The sequence below is a fragment of the Toxotes jaculatrix genome, chromosome 1, assembly GCF_017976425.1.
Source record: "Toxotes jaculatrix isolate fToxJac2 chromosome 1, fToxJac2.pri, whole genome shotgun sequence".
In the NCBI taxonomy this organism is placed as follows: domain Eukaryota; kingdom Metazoa; phylum Chordata; class Actinopteri; family Toxotidae; genus Toxotes; species Toxotes jaculatrix.
In genome coordinates, this window is record NC_054394.1 from 26,610,734 (window position 1) to 26,629,366 (window position 18,633).

The 18,633-nt window shown below is 39.6% G+C and overlaps 1 protein-coding gene across 2 annotated transcripts in view; it reads left to right on the plus strand.

Annotated features, from left to right (window-relative positions):
- Positions 1-18,633, plus strand: part of LOC121183196 (zinc finger protein 609-like) — a 69,952-nt gene that overhangs the window by 27,855 nt on the left and 23,464 nt on the right. The gene's annotated exons all lie outside the window — the stretch shown is intronic.

Here is an 18,633-nt window from a genome sequence, read left to right on the forward strand (position 1 = left end):
TTCAGAGAGTAATAGCACCCTGTGAGTCCCACTTTCACAGATTTTGCTTTCATTAGTTAGTTGTGATCTGAAAACCAGCTCTTTTGTATTTTGTGGCATAAAACGTGTTAATTTCTTTTCTTTTAGATTTTAATGTGAAAAGTCATTGTTGATGGTTCTGTCTTATCCGTCATTGCTTATGATCAGAGTCCTTTGTTCAGAGTCCATATACTGTAACATGAATAGAGACCCCAGATACCCTTTTATTTCTGTGTAATCCAAAATATGTGAGCTTCAGAACATAATGGGAGGTCATATCTGCAGTCTGTAAAAGCCTCTGGCATTCACCCCATTGAAACTTGGTAATAGTTTACTTTAACATCAGTATCATTTCAGAAACTGGATTTCACCTTCTGTTTTAAACCAAAAAACAACATAATAAAACACAAAACTTCATTAAGAATTAATGTTAAGGTTTTCAACCCGGGACACAAAACACGGGCTACTTTCACGAAAAAGCAATCACAGATCTGTCAAACAAAGCCTCTGTCATGCTTTGTCTTTTCCTCCCCGTCTTTCTCTCCTAAGCCTTCCACAAGGTGTGTTGTGCTGTGTCTGGATCAGCTTGCTATGAGGGAGGCATGTGTGGGGGGAAGGGAGCAAAGGCTTGTACAACTAATTCAGCTCATGAAAGACTTATGCAGCAAGAGCAGCTGTCTTCCATTGTCAGCCTGCAAATTTCCAGCGTGCCTCATTTCGCCTCTCAATGCGTGAGTAGCAAGAGAGCCAGGGAGGGGAGAACAGAGAGGAAACAAACCAAAATAAGAGGGGAAGAAACAAGCGGGTAAAGAGAGAGGCCAATATCAAGACTTTCTCTGCACTAACTCGATGTAGGCCTTGTTCAGTTTTTTTTTTCTATTTAAAACCGTGGTGGGTGTGTGGTTGGACCATGGTCTAATAATAAACCATGAGCCTATTCAGACCCAGTGTGCAGTATGCAGACAGATAAAAAGGGCTCTGCTGTGGTGAGAGGGGAGAGAGAGGGCATATGAGGGGTAAGAGGAGGAGGAGGAGGAAGGGGAGGTGGGGGGGGGGTTAAGAACTGCCTGAGATTAGGAGAGGAGGGAGGGAGGGTTGAACAGTGTTATGAATGGATAGAGTCTTTAACCCCCCCCAACACACTGAATAGTTTGTCACAGGCTGCTGCGGCTGTATGTGGAATGAGAGGAGCTGGCTGAGAGCTCTTGGATTCCTGAATCCTTGAGGCATGTGGTCTGATTAGCAGAACAAAACCCACACAGTGGGGAGGAGCAGACGTAGCCCCCCCGCCCCCCACCCCACCGAACTGGAATTTTCTACCAGCGAGGGAAGAGGTGGCTCAAAGTTTGTACTGCCTTGCTACGGTTGTAAAAGAGTTTGCGGACTATGTTTGGGGATTTCTCACTTGTTTCTGAAGGCTTTTGTCTCTGCTGAGTCTCTATTGTTTTGGCCATGTGAAAAGAATTTCCTCCTCTTAATTCTTTGCTCATGGTAGTTCGACCCTTAAATTTGGATGTTTTCTGGCAAACATGTTAAATTAATCATCAATATTGAAACAGGTTTGACCATAAAACGCTGGATGAGAAACATTTGTGGTCCCGAGAGCTTAACTGCTTGTGAAAGGTTTTTAGTTTAACAAAGAGGAAGTTAACAGCAAGGCAGTGTTTGAGCAAGAGTGATTATAGAGAGGATTACGTTTCTTGCCCTCCCCCCTAATACTCTTCTAAGGGGATTGTTTGCAGCCAGTTTGTTAAATGGAACAAGTTCTGGGAATCACTAATGTTTTACCTCATTGCGCCGTTGCTTGCTGTCGCCTCTTCCGTTGTCCTACACCAATAAGTTTAGTGGATACTTCTGGATAATATTGAAGATGAGGTCTAGGATAGGTCCTATGAAGAATAAGCTAGTCCTGTGGTTTCCCAGTTTGATTCTCTAGCTGCTACACCATGCGACTTGTGTCTCTGGTCAATGAAATGTCACCAGTACACGACCACGACCAGAGCGATGCCAAGTTTTACCTGCTTTAATTAATAATTGAGTAGATCTGTAGTGACTATCAAGTGGGCAAAAGCTTACTTTACCTCTGTTTGAGTGGGAGGTAAAGAATGAGATCACGTCTGAAGCAAAACACATCTGACTGCGTGTTGTCCCACAACAAACTGCATCTTTTAATTTGCAAATATGCATGCGTGTAATTAGAAACGTGTTGTTGTCTGTCTTCTGCTGGGCCGCTGGTTTAAGCTAACAGCCTGCTGTTATAGAGCATCTAGTCTAAACAGGACAATATGTGATATATATGATAAAAATTAAATGATATACTTGAATCACAAAGTCATTTTTTACATACCAGAAGACATTTGGATAAAAAAAGATGCTTTGGAACAATACAGTGTGTTGCTGTATAGGCCCGTCAGGTTCTTAACTTCTGTGCACCAGCTCCCACTGTGTCATTATCTATAATTGGCCTAAAAATACTACTTGGTTGTATAGCCTTTTTGGGAAAACAAGTATACACATTTCTGCTTGGCTTTTTTGACTGTTTCAGTTTTGGGCACTCGTGATGCAGTTTCACTGGAGTGTCTCCTCTGAGTTATTGGACAGAAGAAAGTCTAGTGAAGGTGAAGTGTCCTCAGTGGTTTTTGAATAAAATAAGGGGACGATGACAGGTTGTTTTTTTTTTTCACTATAAAGCCATTCCTTAGTAAAAGAATAAAGCAGTGGTGACACAAGGGTTTTGCAAACCGTGTTACTGTTTGATTAAAATAAGCAGAATTTTCTTATGAATTTGGTGCACTTGAATGTTTATCTTTTAGGTATGTGTGAGATATTTATGTTTTTAACCGCCACACACACTTTTTAGCGTCAGCTCCACACAACTAGGCTTGTCATTTTACACGCAGTTAAACCCTCACAGAGGTAGACAACTGAGCAAACAGACATAATGGCTAATCCATTTTCTTATCTGTCAGATGGTGTTGTTTGGGGCTGTTAGTTTGTTGTTTTCTGGCTGAGGAGGTTCTCCGGGCTTATCCCTCTCATTACATTTTGCTGGATGTCAGAAGACTGTCTGCCAAAAATAGAGCAGCAGTCCACATTTCAGCATGAGAAATTGGAGAAGCAAGTTAGATCATGTGCGAGCCTTCCTCTGCACTCCGTCTTGCCTAAGAGCCAAACTGAGAGGTCAGCCTCGAGAGCAAAGCTTTTATACAAGCTTTGCTCTAATCCAGTGACTATCATGCCCATTTGGAGCATAATTGAATATCATCTGTTTAAACATAAATAACTCTCCTCTTGTATATTGAAAAGAATTTAACAACATAGAGGTCTTCTTCTATCTTTTATGACAAGTATGCATTTGAGATTTGCTTCGTTGTGTGCGTGTGTGTGTGCGTGTGAGCGTGCGTGCTTGCTTCCAAGCTTGGAAGTACAGATCTGAGATGAAAGGATTTTCTTTCCCATTCTAATCCACACAGACAGCTAGGCCCTTGTGATTATTCCTGCCCCCTTCTCTCCACTCATCTCTTTGAATGCAGGGCCTTTCTAATTCACCCTAAAAAGGGTTTCAAAAGGGGATTATGCCGCTGATAGAAATTAAAGGGAGAACACGTCCGTCCTTTGGGACCAATGTCAAACATTCATGATTCGATGGATGCCTGGGCCGTGCACAATATAGAGCTGAATTTGGAACAGTTATTACTGGCTTGCATGTGAAGTTTTGATGCCAAACTACTGATATGATGGCTTATTAACAATATTTTTGAAAAGGTTGTTAATAATTATTACTTACTATTGATGTGCAGTAGTTGTTACTGAGAAATTTCCCAAAGATTTGTTGATCCATGACATGCAGACAACATACATCCACATGAAATTTGATGGTTTACAAGAGAAATGAATAGTATCTTCTTATGAAATTGTTTTTTTCCATTGAATTTTTTTGTCCAGTGGATGCTCTATTATTCAAATTATGCAAATTGCATTTTTTTAACAGAAGAAGAAGAAATTTCATCATTGTTATAATACTGAAAGTGACTTTTTTATTGATGTCCTCTGAGAGTGTCATTAAAGTTGACAATTATGAGAAGAAATTATGTTCCAGTCAATTTATAAATTATTTTAAATTGCCATAAATTAGGATGTCATTAGGGTATAAAGGCAAAACATACTTCATCGATGAGAGGGAAAAAAATATAGGCAAAGTGCTTTATTCAAGGCTTATTCCTCTTGCTCTGCTGTATTTGCCTTAGATTTATGTATTCGCCAAAGCATGATTCTCATGAGGGAATTACACTGAAGCCCTTCATGTTAAACATGTTGAGAAAAGAGACTGTTTGAGAATGAGGCAAAGCATCGTGTGGCTCACTGACCTGGGCCTCAGTCCAACAACTTCACGCTTCATTACCACTGAATCCTTTAAATCCTCACCCCAATCTACTGCTCTTCAAGAGGAATAAATAAATAAATAAACTATATATGCATTAAGTGTACAGACACTGTTGGTTTGTACTGTTCCCCTGCCCTAACTAAAGTTTCGCTTTGCTCGCTGCCAAGTTCTTTCAAACTCGATGACATGGAACTATTTGACTTTGGCATCAAGGAGTTGGTCACTGTTTACATGACACTATAAATTTATGCAGCTGGCAGTGTTTTTTTGATCAGGGCCAGACTTGGCTCACGGAGGGGCGAGAGCATTAAAATAATAGTATATAAAGAGTTATGAAAAAGTTATTATCAGCAGAATAACCATATAAACCAGCTCTACACTCCAGACGACTCAGCCAACCATTGACTTCAAAGTGCACGTTGAGTTTGGGAAATATTCAAACTAGACTTTTGATCCCTGTGTCTTATAAATTAATTGTATTTGCATGATTTACTACATCAAAATCCTTAAATGCCGTAAGTGATAAATGTAGGTTCTTTTCTGCTTATACCTCTCCTCAAAAATTGGTTGTGTGCCAGTGACTCTCTTAGTCTCCAGTGTATGAAGGTTTGATTTTCTTCTGCTGTTTCCTTCCCTTAAACAAGACTACCACATGCATCAAAGTCACCCCTGCCACAGCAGAGTCCTCCTATGAATGCTGATATGCTGGATGGGGACTGCATCAGTGTCCTTGAATACAGAAGCGTTACATTACCTGTTGTAGGCAGAAGAAGAGTCCCCTGTCAAAATAGCATTCATCCTGTTTTGCTGTGTTTTTATCCCATCCCTGTTCCAGACCCATTTGGTCAGCAGTCTTGTCAGTTGGTTTTTATTTATTGCAGTCACGGGTAAGGCAGTGGTGTGTGTGTAGTACTGCTGGAAATGATTAAGTAATTGAGCAAAAAAAAAACATTTAAGAATCCAGGTGGATATTACTGTATATCAGACTCCTCACTGGCCAACACCTCAGCAACTATTCTTTTTCCTGGGGTCAATGTTCACATTAATAACATTTGTAATGTTTTTGTTTTCCCCAGAACATGCAAAATAAATGTATCTGGGCTGGAATAAAACCGAGAAACCACCTGGAAGAAACCCATGCAGATACAGGGAGAGCATCCTAGCACTGTGTTGAAAGTGCTGGTGCTTTAAATCCTTATTCATATGAATGGCACCAGAGGGTTGACACAATGGGGATACCAACAAAGCCATACAACAGCAATCGTTTCCCCTAAAGATTGTTATATATCATTAAAGTTCGGCAATGTTTATAATGCTTCTTCCCTGAAAGGCCCAGCTCAGACCCAGACCCAGAATATTCTGACTCCAGAGCCTACAACGTACAAAAACAAAGCCAAAATACAAGCCTTCATCAAAGAATGGCTTGTCTAATTTCCGTGGCTCAGATATGATAAAACTGTTTCAATACTGAATTCACATGGTATAAATACTATCCAAGCCCAATCCAAATTGTAAAGCCTCAAAAGAATTAATACAGGGTGTGCTGTTTACAAGGGATGTACTGGTGAAGTATAATAAAATTGAGGTTAATCAAAATTAAAATTCTGCAGTTTAGTAAGAGGCACAGTGAAAAATGTTTTGTGTACTAAATAAACCGGTGTAACCGATATAAAAAGTTAGTATGGAGCCCTGCATTTGATGCACTGTTGTTGTTCAAGTGTTGATAATAGCAGCTTTAAGTGTTAATTCTTTTGAATTTGCATGGACGCGAACTGGTTTTGGACTACATCTGCACCTTTAGATCCCCTTGTTGTAACTGTGAAATCCTTTTGGAATGTAAATAAATGAAAAGAAAGGCTTGCATCCCGCTGGGTTGTCGGCTGAGACTTTTGTCTCAGAGTACTTCACTGGTGCACAGGTGGGATGAGGGGTGGAAGGCTCAGCACATTAATATTAGATATTATTCCTCTTCTACTTGATGCACAGGGAACGCTTTCTGAATTTGTGGTCCATGTAGTTGTTGTTTTGCCTGACGTGACATTTCACCCTCCACCCAAAACATTGACAATTACCAGGTACCAAGCACTGTTTTTTCTAGGATAGTTAAATATTCCTGAGTTAACACCACTATTTCCAAATATCCCAAAAGGACTTCAAGGTGTTGGTGTAGTGGCAAGTGGAGGGAATGTGTTAGTGGATCAATAAAGGTGAAGTTAATATGGAAATGAGCTCCTCTTTGTAGTGGAGGCTGGGGAGTTGTTTAGTCCTTGGCGATGAGCTGAGCTTGCACATTCAATTATGTTTTGTGAGGAGGGCCTCTCTGTCCATCTGGAAAACTAAATTATATTTAATCTAATCCATTAGGTTTATATATCCCTCAAACAGTGAGACATTTTGCTGTTCAATCTATTCACTCAAGTCATATGTCACAATTATTATGGTATTTTTATTGTTAGTAATACAGCTGAAGATATTACTCTAGAGGTCCTCTATTTTGGTTATTGCTGAATAATGGGACATTTAATATACTTTAAAAATCTGATGCAAGAATGAATAGACTTTGCTTCAGCTCTGCTTGACCTTCAGACTACACTTCCTCTTTATTATGATATGGGGTTTTGTCCTGAACTGGTTGAGATGATACAGTGCATCCACTTGGTTTTATGTAGATCATACATATTTTGTAGACTGTATTAGATGTGTAGCTGTTAGCTGCAGGGCTTGATTGTTCTTTGTGGAAGTCAAGAAGTAAGCATGAAAAAACCATCAGTGACTAGTCAAAGGAAGTTTTTGTAGAATTTCTAATATATACTGAGAGTTTAATTATTTATTCCGATCTCATCTCAAATGTAGTATTGTGTATGAATTATTAAGCTCCGAAGAGGCAGAGTGTTTGGAATAAATGTACTTGAAAAACCTTAAAGTAAAAGGCAAATATAGCATGAAAAATATGTTTTTGCCTGCTGCTTTGTGGCTAACTAATACTTAAATTGAGACATGGGTACACTTTTGTGATTTTCATTAAATGTTAAGTCTCTAATTGAAAATAGCCACAGTATGTTAAAGGGCGTTTAACTAGAAATACATAATGCTGACCTCGCTGGCTCTTAAGATTGTCAGTTTGACACTAAGTCCTCAGGATAAATAACGGTGGAGGTATCATCTGTGTTTATGGATAGCAGCTGCAGACAGGGAGGGGGGCGGAGGGGGGGACTACAATGACTGCACTGACTGTTTATTTTTATCAGGGCATTAGCAGATTAGGCACTCAAACTAACAAGGTCATCAAACTCTGATGGCTGAGAGCAGCAGACCTCTGCTAAGCAGCTGGCAGAGAGAGGGGAGATTTGGTTTGTTATAGTGTGTTTCGCTTTACTCCTGCTCCCTTGACATTCCCACAGTCTGACTTATTAGTGCTTTTAATGATCTGAAGGGCACGGAGATATAAATTGTTTAGAGATTCCCTACTAGCGGCTGCAGGGTGATGATGGCTGCACAATACTGTGCCGACACACTGCCACATGTCCTTTGATTAAGCAAGTGTCTTAGGAACATTTGAGGGCTTAGTCTGCTTCTGTTGTTATGCCAAAGTGCATCCACTGAGTAGTTTTAAATCTTTTCAAACAGCTTTTAGATTGATTTGATACTTGCTTAAGTAGATTTATTTCCAGGTCAGCTTGTTTTTGGCATGTTTTTCACTCCAGAAAAGGCTTCTCACGTAACTCCCTGGATTATACCTAAGTCACTTTCAAACTATAATTATCAAAACAAGTCACAGACGTGCTCGTGGATCAGAAAATAAACTGTGGTGTAACTTACCCTGCTACGCTCCTATGGTGACCCGCCTTTTCAACCATCTTCCCCCCCTCACCAGAAAAGAGTGTTGAAATGTCATGTGGTGCGAGCTACAGCGCTCATTGCCCCAAGGCGTATTAAGGTGCAAAAGCCTATAGGGCTTTGAGGCTGTAGTGCAGGAACTACTGGCACTCAGTAATAGTGCACATCACCGTCCATTAAGATAGACATGGTTCAATAGGAGCTCTGTGAGACAGCCAGCAGTAGAGGTCAATCAGAGTGGCAAGCCCTAGTGAAAGTAGCAGCATGAGGGACAGCCCAGTGAGTGCAGCTCCAGCACTGTCTGCAGAACAGAGCGCAGTACACTCCTTCACATCCACAGACATATTTCTGCTTCTACGGCCCTCTGCACCTTTATCATCTGCTGTTCAGTCTGAATAGCTGAAACTTTGAATGCATTCCTTCACGTTGGCAAGCCTTGAATGGATTTTGGAAGCTATTCAAGAGATTCCTAACGTTTATCCGCTGACTGTAATGTCGGTGTATTCAACATTTTATCAGTGTTTAATTATTTGTACTTTGGCCGTGTTGCCCAAATTCAAGTATAATATTCATTGTGTTCTCGTTGTTTGTGTCCTCGAAACACAAAAGAATAGAAAATAATTTGGCATAATTCTCCTTTATGTGTGGCTTCGGATTGTCTTTCTAATGTTTGGAGAAGGCACCACCCACAGAAGAGCCTCAACACAAGGGAAACAGACTAACAGAGAACATCTATAAATAGTTTGAGGTTAGGAGCTCTGGGGAAATCTCACTGCCTGAATAACAACTTGTTTTCCTTGTATCATATGTGGGACTAGTAAAATGTCGTTTGTTACGTAGCTGATAAGGTTTCTAGATAGTATGTCGAGGAGCATTTACTTTTGCTCGACTGCTTTAGGCTTTCGAACTCTTGGAAGGTAGGCACCGGAAACTGAAGATTTGGTCACAGCTGTCAACAATATGGTGAATCGTAAACACAGAGTACACTACACAAGGAGCTAGATTTCTTTTCCAGTCTGATCTCAAAGCCTTGGTCAAAACCACAGACTTGTAAGAAGTCAAAGAGTGAATCATTGGTATTTGGGTGGGAATCTAGGTGGCTGAGCTGTTGATGACAGCCTCTCTGTGTGTTGTCAGGTTTCCCTTTGCTGTGAGATAAGATTTATGAGTATGGAGAGGGCTGGTGAGAGAGAAATCCTCGTAGGCTCAGCTTAGCTTATCTGGATTTCTGCTCCCAGCACACCCTCTCTGCCTGTCGGACGCAAGTGGGTGACCTTGACAAGAATGTGGCTTATTGTTGTAATAGATACTGTTGTTGTCAACTGACCTATGGTCGGAGTGGGAGGATGAGAAATGGGAGACAGGGAAAAAGGGAAGAGTATCACCAACAGAACCTCGCAGAATCAGCGTCGAGATAGGATTAAGTTCTCATCCATCCTAGCTGAGGAGAACGTAAGCTTCTGACACATTCACAGTGTTATAATGACTAATTGTACAAGTGTTCAGCGTTGCAGTATTAAGTGGCAATATCATGCACCGCTGAGAACATCCAGCCGCTACCGACGAACAGTGAAACCAGACTAGAGTTGCAGTGATTATTCCATTAATCGATTAGTCTGTCGATTTGACCAAATCGGTTAATTGAAAAATAATCAACAGATTAGTCGATAAAAAAGAATAATTTTTTCCTTATCTACAAGTATTTTGATAATTGTAATTTTGATAATCGTTTTTGTCATTGTTTTGAAAACATTTTGCTCGTTCCAGCTTCTCAGATGTGAGGATTTGATTCTCCTCTTTTGTGATATATGATTGGATATATTCAAGTTTTGCAGACACTCAAGCTGCATTATTATGTGTGTTCATTATGTGTTGCTACGAACATTCAGCTTATAAACCAACCAGACAAACAGAATGGTATTGTTCCTGTTAATAGAGTACAGAAATAATATGTACAGAAAGTTCCTCTTGTAGGCATTCAGCATGTTTTCATAGCAGTAAACGGACGTGTTCAGGTTGCCCTTCTTCTGTGTGGAGAGCTGTTAGACCTCATGATACCCAACAGCCCACCCCAGTGCAATTACAACCCAACCCCCACCCTGTCATCCAACAAACAATACCAGGCGTAGGCTCAAGGCAGCCGGCTGGTCCAGGGAGAGGAAAGGAAGGAATTAGGTTGACAAGGTCAAGCTGACCCAAGCCAAGAGAAAAGTGTACCAAACCACCTGCTGTGTTTAAGCCCAGGCAGCCTACCAGCTACCCAGCTTTCCTGCCAAATCGAAGTGCCCGCCAAATGAAATAGGTAATTTTTCCCAGCCACGTCTGCTTGTTAGCCTCAGTTGGTGTTCACAGCTTGGCTTGGGGTGATGGTGAAAACAGGAAAGGCTTAGCTGAGCTTACAAGAAATACTGAGAAGTTAACTTGCTTGTCATTAGCTTTACACCTGCTTTACTGGACACACAAAGTGTTTGCTAAAATGGATAGTTTCATGAGCTAATGACTGCGCAGGTTACGAATAACAGGTAACATGACAGTGTAACTTAATACTAAAGTAAATCCATGATTGCCAGAAAGTTTGGTACAGATATTTATGGTCCCCAGAAGATGTATCAGTGCCACTATGAGGTTGACATTTGTCCCTTTGAGTAAAATGACTCAACTGTTATCAAATGGATGGCCGTTAAATTTTGTACAAAACTAATGATTCCTCTCAAATTCCTCTGCATCTCAGCTGTGCTTGTTTTTAGATGTGGCAATTATTCTGTCCTAAGATGCTAAACTAGGACGTGATCGTGGTAAATATCTAAAGGGGGGGGGGGCATGCTCAAGCTAAAACAAGGTGTTAAGTTGCTCTTTAACACTTGAGAATTTTTACCATTCACACAAAAAGCATTAAAAGCAAATTCAGGATTTTTATTGCTTGGGTTTTATTTTTGCAGTTTTTATATTTTCCTCACAGAGTTTATTACGAAAATCTGGGGACGCAGCGACTTTGCCAGCAGCACAAAATATACAAGGAGTCAGAGGGGGTTTAAACAAACCCCCGGTTTTACTAAATATTGGTCTAGATTTGCTTTAGCTGTTTGATAGTAGTCGTAGCAGGAGAAGTAGTAGTAGTAAACGGAGAGGAGTTTTTCCTCTGTGTGACTTTGCTTTAATAGGAAAATTAGGCCACTGCTTCATAAGTGAGCAAATTGGTAAGCTCCACTTCTCTTGGCTCAGTCCTCTACCCTGCGGTCCCCTGTGCCTTCTGTCTTTTTATATCACTTTTACTTCCCATCATGTTGCTGGTAGCTGTAGGAGTTGTCTCTTGACTAATGTTTGTTGTCCTTTCATCTGGGAGTGCAGATGTCTCCACAGGTAAAGCTTCTCATGCTCTCTGAAGAGGTTTCTCTTTGAAACAGCTTTGTGTACCTTTTTGCTTTGGTATAGTCAAAGGCCTTGGTAGAACAGTGGCTCTGATTTGCGGCATACAGCTATATAATGTGTCACTGAAAAAAAAATATATCACATTTGATTACTACAGAAATTTACAGCAAATGTGAAAGCATTACTTGTCTTTGTAACTGTTAGGCTGTAATTCACAGCTATTGCCACAGATTGTGAAATGAAAGTTTACTCTGTGCTGCATATGAGGCTGCTGCTTTTACAGAAGTTTTTCATGTTTATGTCTCTTTCTCTTATCTTTTCTATTTCCGAACCTGGAGGTTGTGTTGTATCATAAAAAACGAGCTGTGAAGTTAAGTGTCAAAACGTGGGCAAATACTAATCAGTATTTCCTGGAGACATTTAAAAATGAGATGTTGTGTAAAGGTTGTTGTTTTTGTTTTTTTTTGTTTGTTTTTTTTGAGGCTTTTGAGATAAAATACAGATATGTATTACCTTAAAACTATCTTCATTTTAAATCCCATAGTCTGCCATATGAAAAATTGTAATGTTAAGGAGTCATATGGCAAACAAGTTCTTTGTCTGACAATAACTGTTTTAGAGTTATAGAGAAATCTGGCTTACTCATTAAGAGATTGTAGGCCACGGGTGACCGACTTCATCACAGCTCAGTTTCCCCTCTGTATTATTAATGTGTGGTTATGCTTTCCTGAAAGCACAATTAGCAACTGAGAAGAGTTGCCTAGAAACTGAGCGCCTTTTGCCAGCTGGTGGTCTACAATAGATGTCAGGTGTTCCTGTTTGTGTTTTCTCTTTCAGTTTCTGTGATTATTCTGAGCTTCAAAGAGAATGACAGTGTGGTTTTAGTAAAGGAATTAGGCCATTGTGCAGTGTTTGAAAACAGTCGAGTGGGCTTTCAGGACTTCAAAGGAAATCCAGTCATTTTATGTGTTTTTTTGTTTTTTCATGTCCCTTGGCAGATTTGAACATTTTTGTAATCAAATTAGATGAGGCTTGTGCATTTGTTTTCAATTGTAGCTTTATGCTAATAACCATGTTACTTCAGTGCCCTCAATAATGCAGCTCACTTTAAAAGCTACCCAGTGATGTGATTGTACGCTGATAACGAGACTGTGCGTTGCAATTGTCTCGACTGGTTAGAATTTAAATGCTGCTGTTCTTAAATTCGTTATGTGGATTCAGCAAGATTACCAGTGCCCATATTGTTTGTATGACAGCCAAATAAAGGGTCTCAGCTCTTTTTTTTTTTTTTCTCTAACATTTCTTAACTGGGTGTCAGTGGTGCTGAAAGAGGCACCGACCAGAGCCAGCAAGAAGCGTAATCTCCGCTGGCCTCTGACCTGCGTAACTCACCAAAGATGTTCACAGGCTTTTCCCCTGGAGTAAAAAAGAATTACATATTGAAGCGGGAACACTGAACTCGGCCAACTAATAGCACTTCTGGAAGGAATCCTTTTTTATGTAATTATGCACCTTTGTGTCAGGAAGAATTAGATTTTCTCTTTTCAAGACCGATGTTTTCTCTCTTTTGATGTTGAAAATGGTGTTGAATTTCCCATGCTTTATCAAACTGGGAAATCTATACTGTTCAATGGTTACTCAATCAACTGGTGCCGGTTTAAATCAATTATAGTCTTTTCAGACTGGGGTTGGAAAACTCTACACACCATCACCTTTTGATTACACTTTGATTTGATTGCCAAACGATTCTCAGTGTGTTGTTTTTGATTTTGTGACTTTTACTGTTTGACAACATTCACCACAAGGCTGCAGCTAACAGTCATTTTCATTATCAGTTATCCTGTCAAAGATGAAAACAGAAAAGAACAGAAAATCCTTACATTGCAGGAGTGGAAACGTGAAAAGTTTTGGAATTTTAACTAAATAAATGACTCCAACAATTATTTGATTGTCAAAATGCTGGCGCATGAACTCAATGAACTAATCGATTAATTGACTTATCATTTCAGTTCCACATCACAATAACATAGGGCACACACTGCACTTTAATTCCCCTATTTCATATTTACAGGGAGCACATAAACATTTAATAAACGATGTGTATCACACAATAAAGTAGTTGGATGGAGAGATTAATGTTTAGTAATTATTTGTAACTCCTCCTGAGGGCTCCCATAACTGGAGGCTGTTGTTTAAACAGATAATGACAGTGTAGTAAAACACAGTTGTAATAATATATATAAAATACGTCCTCATAAGAGAAGTTAAATTGTTGACAAATCCTTAAAATACTTAAAAATACTTAAAAATAATAAACACTTTAAAAATGTCCATGTACATGATGCATGCAACTACATTATAATGTGTCATAAACCATTTATAAAAAGTTCATTCTCAAAACAAAGTGATACCAATGAATTTATGTGCATTCTCACTTCTCAATACAACAGAAGTATGTTAACAGGCAGCTTGAGTCAATGACATGCTCCATTGCTTTCAAGGTAGCTTACCTGCATTATGGTTGTGAATTATTTACACTTCATGGTCAGACACAGAGACGATAAACCCACATCTGGGGTCAATCCGACTGACCTGGTGTGTGTTATCTGACCTGACTTCAGAATCCTACATTACCTCCAGCTAGGGTTAAATACAGGTCTGAAAGGGTGAACACAGAATTGTATCAGACATGGGTATCTGTCTTTAAACAGCATTGTAACCGATTACCAAACAGGACTTTAAAAAAGTGCAAGATAAACACAAATGGCATGAGCGGGGGCAAACAATCAAGTAAGGCTGTGGAGAAACTGCTCATGGTGTTTATTTTATTACAGGCGCTAATGCAGAAGAAGCACAAGAAAAAAACTCAATTCTATGGTTTAGCAGTGATGTGTATTGAACCACGGCTGTGTGCACAATTCTCTGAGACCTGTAACAGTAGTCTCGAATGAATGGCTAAACCATGACCAGAACATAAATTCATAATCCCGTGTTCAACATGTGGTTTGTACATGAAAGTGATATTACTTTGGTCCATTTATAAGATTGAATGTTGGCTTTCTGCCTATAACAATTTTACAAACAATAATATCTGTGTCACACATCACAAGATCACGTGATTTTGTTTTTCACTGCTCAGTATTTGTGCAGTGAACAAATTCTACCAGATCAAATGAATTTACAAAACAAACTGTGTATGCTTTATTTTACAGGTGAAAGTCTCCTGGTTCAGTGCTTTGGTACTGTTTGGGACTATAATATTAGTTTGTTCTGTTAGTTATGTGGGGTTTATTATTGATTACCAGAGAAATTTCCATAAAAGAAACTGCCCCATTTAAACCCATTTGAATATTTATCACTCATTAATTTATTATTTATTCATTTTTATTATTGTACACATTTTGCGTCATGCTCACCTGCTATCCTCTGAATAAATATATCAACGTTGTGCCAGCTCATGTTGTAATAAATAATTGGAAGCTGGAATTGGAGGCAAATTATATGGTTCTTTCCAGAGAACTTCTTTGGAGATTACCGCTACAGTGACTCACTATCGCCTCATGAGGTACAAAGTGGTATTACGAGGCAGGGACTGGCTGTGGCTAGCTGGTTAGCATGCTAACTTCAGTAGATATGTTTGCAACACAACACATAGATGTCTTTGACATAACATTAGAACTGTTACTTCTTCGTATTCTGTTAATTTTTGAAAGTCCAGTTAAGGCACTCGTATTCCTGACTTGAGTATACTGTACAATAAAAGATTCAAAGCTTAATTTGGTCAACTGTATTCAAGCCCCACACCGCCCACATGCATTTAGCCTAGACAGGTGTCTCAGTATGACACTACAGTGTAATCCTTTCTTAATCCTCACCCAAGCTCAGTGCTCAGTTTCTTAATCCTAACTCTAATAAACAAGTTAAAGCTGAAGTTAATGTGTCCAGTAAAAAGTGCAGCACGCGTCCGTCTGCCACGGGCAAATTATTGTGTGATCACTGGAAATCCAGGCAGAGTTCCCCCTGTGTCAGCACTGTAAGTTATGCTCAACACCAGTCCAAGATTCAGAGGAATTTTTTGTCCAACAGTTAAACAATACTCTTGCCAGTGTGGCTTTCTCGAGGAGCTGGCATGGGGTTTTAGTTAAGAAAAGGTTTGCGTGACAGTCAATCATTGTGGTTTTGGGGGAGATTTCAAAATCTGTCTGTAAAGTCTTGCAATGAGGGAAGAAATCTTAGAATTTGGCATCGGCTGAGTGTCGGGCAGAGCCTTGTGTAATCTGACAAGTTGTGTAGCTCAGTCGCATGTGGTTTTTTGAACCCCCGGACACAACGTCTGGCATTTCACTATGTGGGTTCACATTCTGCAGCCCTAGAGAAAAAGTCCTTTTGTTCACCCAATCCATTGATAGAACTTGGACATGGAGCGGCATTGTTCATGCACTTTGTAAACTGGTCCCATTTCCATTTTGATTATTTTCTAATTAGTTTATACCATTACATAGTAAATGGTGCCTTTGTCGTGGAGTGGCACTAGTCTGGCTTGTCACTTTTATTTGTGACAACTGAAACAAAATAATTCCTTGCTTGGTAACAAGAATTAAGTGGAAAAATAAAGTTAAAACTCAACCAGACATGGTCATAGTCAATCTGGAAATTTAAGACAGCGCTGTGAAATTCATTCAAATGATTTGATTACTAAAAATGATTAACCCCAGGAATATAGGATGGAAATGTTCTGGGAATCACCAGTGTTCAGTGTTTTAAAAACAACAATTAGAGGGAAAAAATCTTCTTAAATTAAGACCCTTGCAAACCAGAGGAATCCTTGAACTTTACCTTCACACCTAACCTGTCATTTTTCCTTAATTCATCCAAGTGTTATTAGCCTCCTGTCATTTTAAATTGAAGTTTACTGCTTATCACAAGGTTATCACAAATGTATTTTGTTCTGAGAAGGACGGACAGTTGGTTCTTTGGCAGTGTGTAGGCAAGAGCAACTGTTAATTGAAATTGTTGATCGACCTCAACCTGTGTTTTTATTGACGAAAATGGTCTACAGATGAATCTGTAATCAAAATCATCTTTATTTGCAGTTCTGGTCTAGGCTAAAATGTGCAGTTGTCTGAGTGAAAGAAAATAGTACTAGCTGAAGGAAAGAAGTTGAAGGCTGGCTGGTTTTGTTGTTTGTAGTTTGTTAAAAAAAAGGAAACAAATCTGAGGAGGATCTCCGGAGGATCTCCGGAGGTCTCCGGCTTAACAACTTTCAGCAAAAGACAACAAGGCAAAAGGTAGCTCAACAGAGGCAACAACCCACTGTGAGCACTTAAAAACGTGGGTCCCTTAGTTTAATAAGCACAAAAGAAAGAAGGTAATTGATAATGTGAGTGTAATAAAAATCAGCTTAGGATTCCTCCAGGATTTTATTGTGTAAAGGGAGGTTATTTTCAGGCCATTACTCTGTCACCGAATCTTGGCCACAAAAATACCCAAAATGTCAGTTCCCAAAATGTCGACACAAACAGTTTGAAGAGTCGAGTCAATTTAGAGGAGGCTCTGCATGAGCCTGTTTGCACCTCTCACCGTTTGCTGTCACTCTGAAGGAGGGCCGGTTGTGTGGTCTTGTCTGCAGCCCTCTGTGTCTCCATAAGGCCCAGGAACAGTGTGTGGTGACAGCTCGGGTGATTACCTGTCCTGTCTCATTCACTCAGCCAGCCTGCAGCTTGGCCACATCATGCATCAGAAACTGACAGACGGTGATTACGATGTCGTTAGGCCTGACTCTCTGTTGCTCTCTGCACACATTAATTTGCTCTTCCTCTGAGCACCGGGAGAAATGGGCTATCCACGCTCATTTCAGTAAACCATGAAATATGAAGCTTCTGTGATGACAAGTCTTGAGCTAATATTAAATTTCACCAGGGACTGATGTTTGGTTTTCGAAGCACTCAGTCCATCAGTGATTGAGATTTCCCATTCAGTGATTGATCTGAAACGTCTCACATGGAATAATTTATGGTGCTAATACTTTCAAATGATTAGTTTTATTAATCATGATCAATTATAGCATTTTTATTAATCTCAAATAATCGTTAGTTAATATACCATCAAAAATGTTTTTCCACCTTGAACAAGATGTAATGAGAATAACAACACATATATAGGTCATGTTTTTATTTTTTAAATTATTTATAGCAAGGCTTTGCTAAGCCTGCTTGCGAAAGGTGACTTTGAGTCTTGCAATCGTGAAATCCCAAAACACTGGATGGATTCCTGGCAAAAAAAGAAGGAAAAGCAGGAAAAAATATAATTTAAATTTAGCAGTAACATGTCACCATGGTGATTTGTGGAGAACATTTGTTAATTAGCACTGAATACAGCTGAGACTGTTGGGAATGTAATTAGCTTTGTAGGTATTTGGTCAAAAGTGAGTGCTGGACAGATCAAAAGTTGGTTTCGTCATCTGGGAACCACGAATATAAAATTTGATGTTGAGGTATTTCTCAGTATAAGGAAAAAAACAAGTCAGGGGATCAGCAAAATCCTTAGGAGTGATTCTCTGTGCATAAAAAGCTACTGTGCTAATAGTTGAGAAATTTCAGTTTGGAACTCAGTGATGGATGTACCAGCCTAGCGACAGGCCTACATTTCCATCCCTAGATGAATCAAAATTAAGCTGCGACTTCGATATCTGCAGTGATAAGCAGTTTTAGTTCTCCACATTATACTTTGGAGCAGTACGTAGATTAGAACAATTATTTAAAGGTTGTACAGGCTTATAATCCAACGTGTCAATTGTTATTTTGTCTTCTAAGTCTAATTGGATCCGGAATTGGCAGCATATTCCCGAGCACTGAGTGGTTTATGCCCAATTAATAAATGTGTGGTGTTGGCTGCATCGTGGCATTCCTCCCGCAGTTCAGTGCTAATGACTTGGAGCGCTTTTATGTCGACTGCCTTGAATAAAGAGCACTAAGCCTGGTGTCACTGTGGCCCTTAAATCACCATCAGTCTTCCTCTCTCTCTCT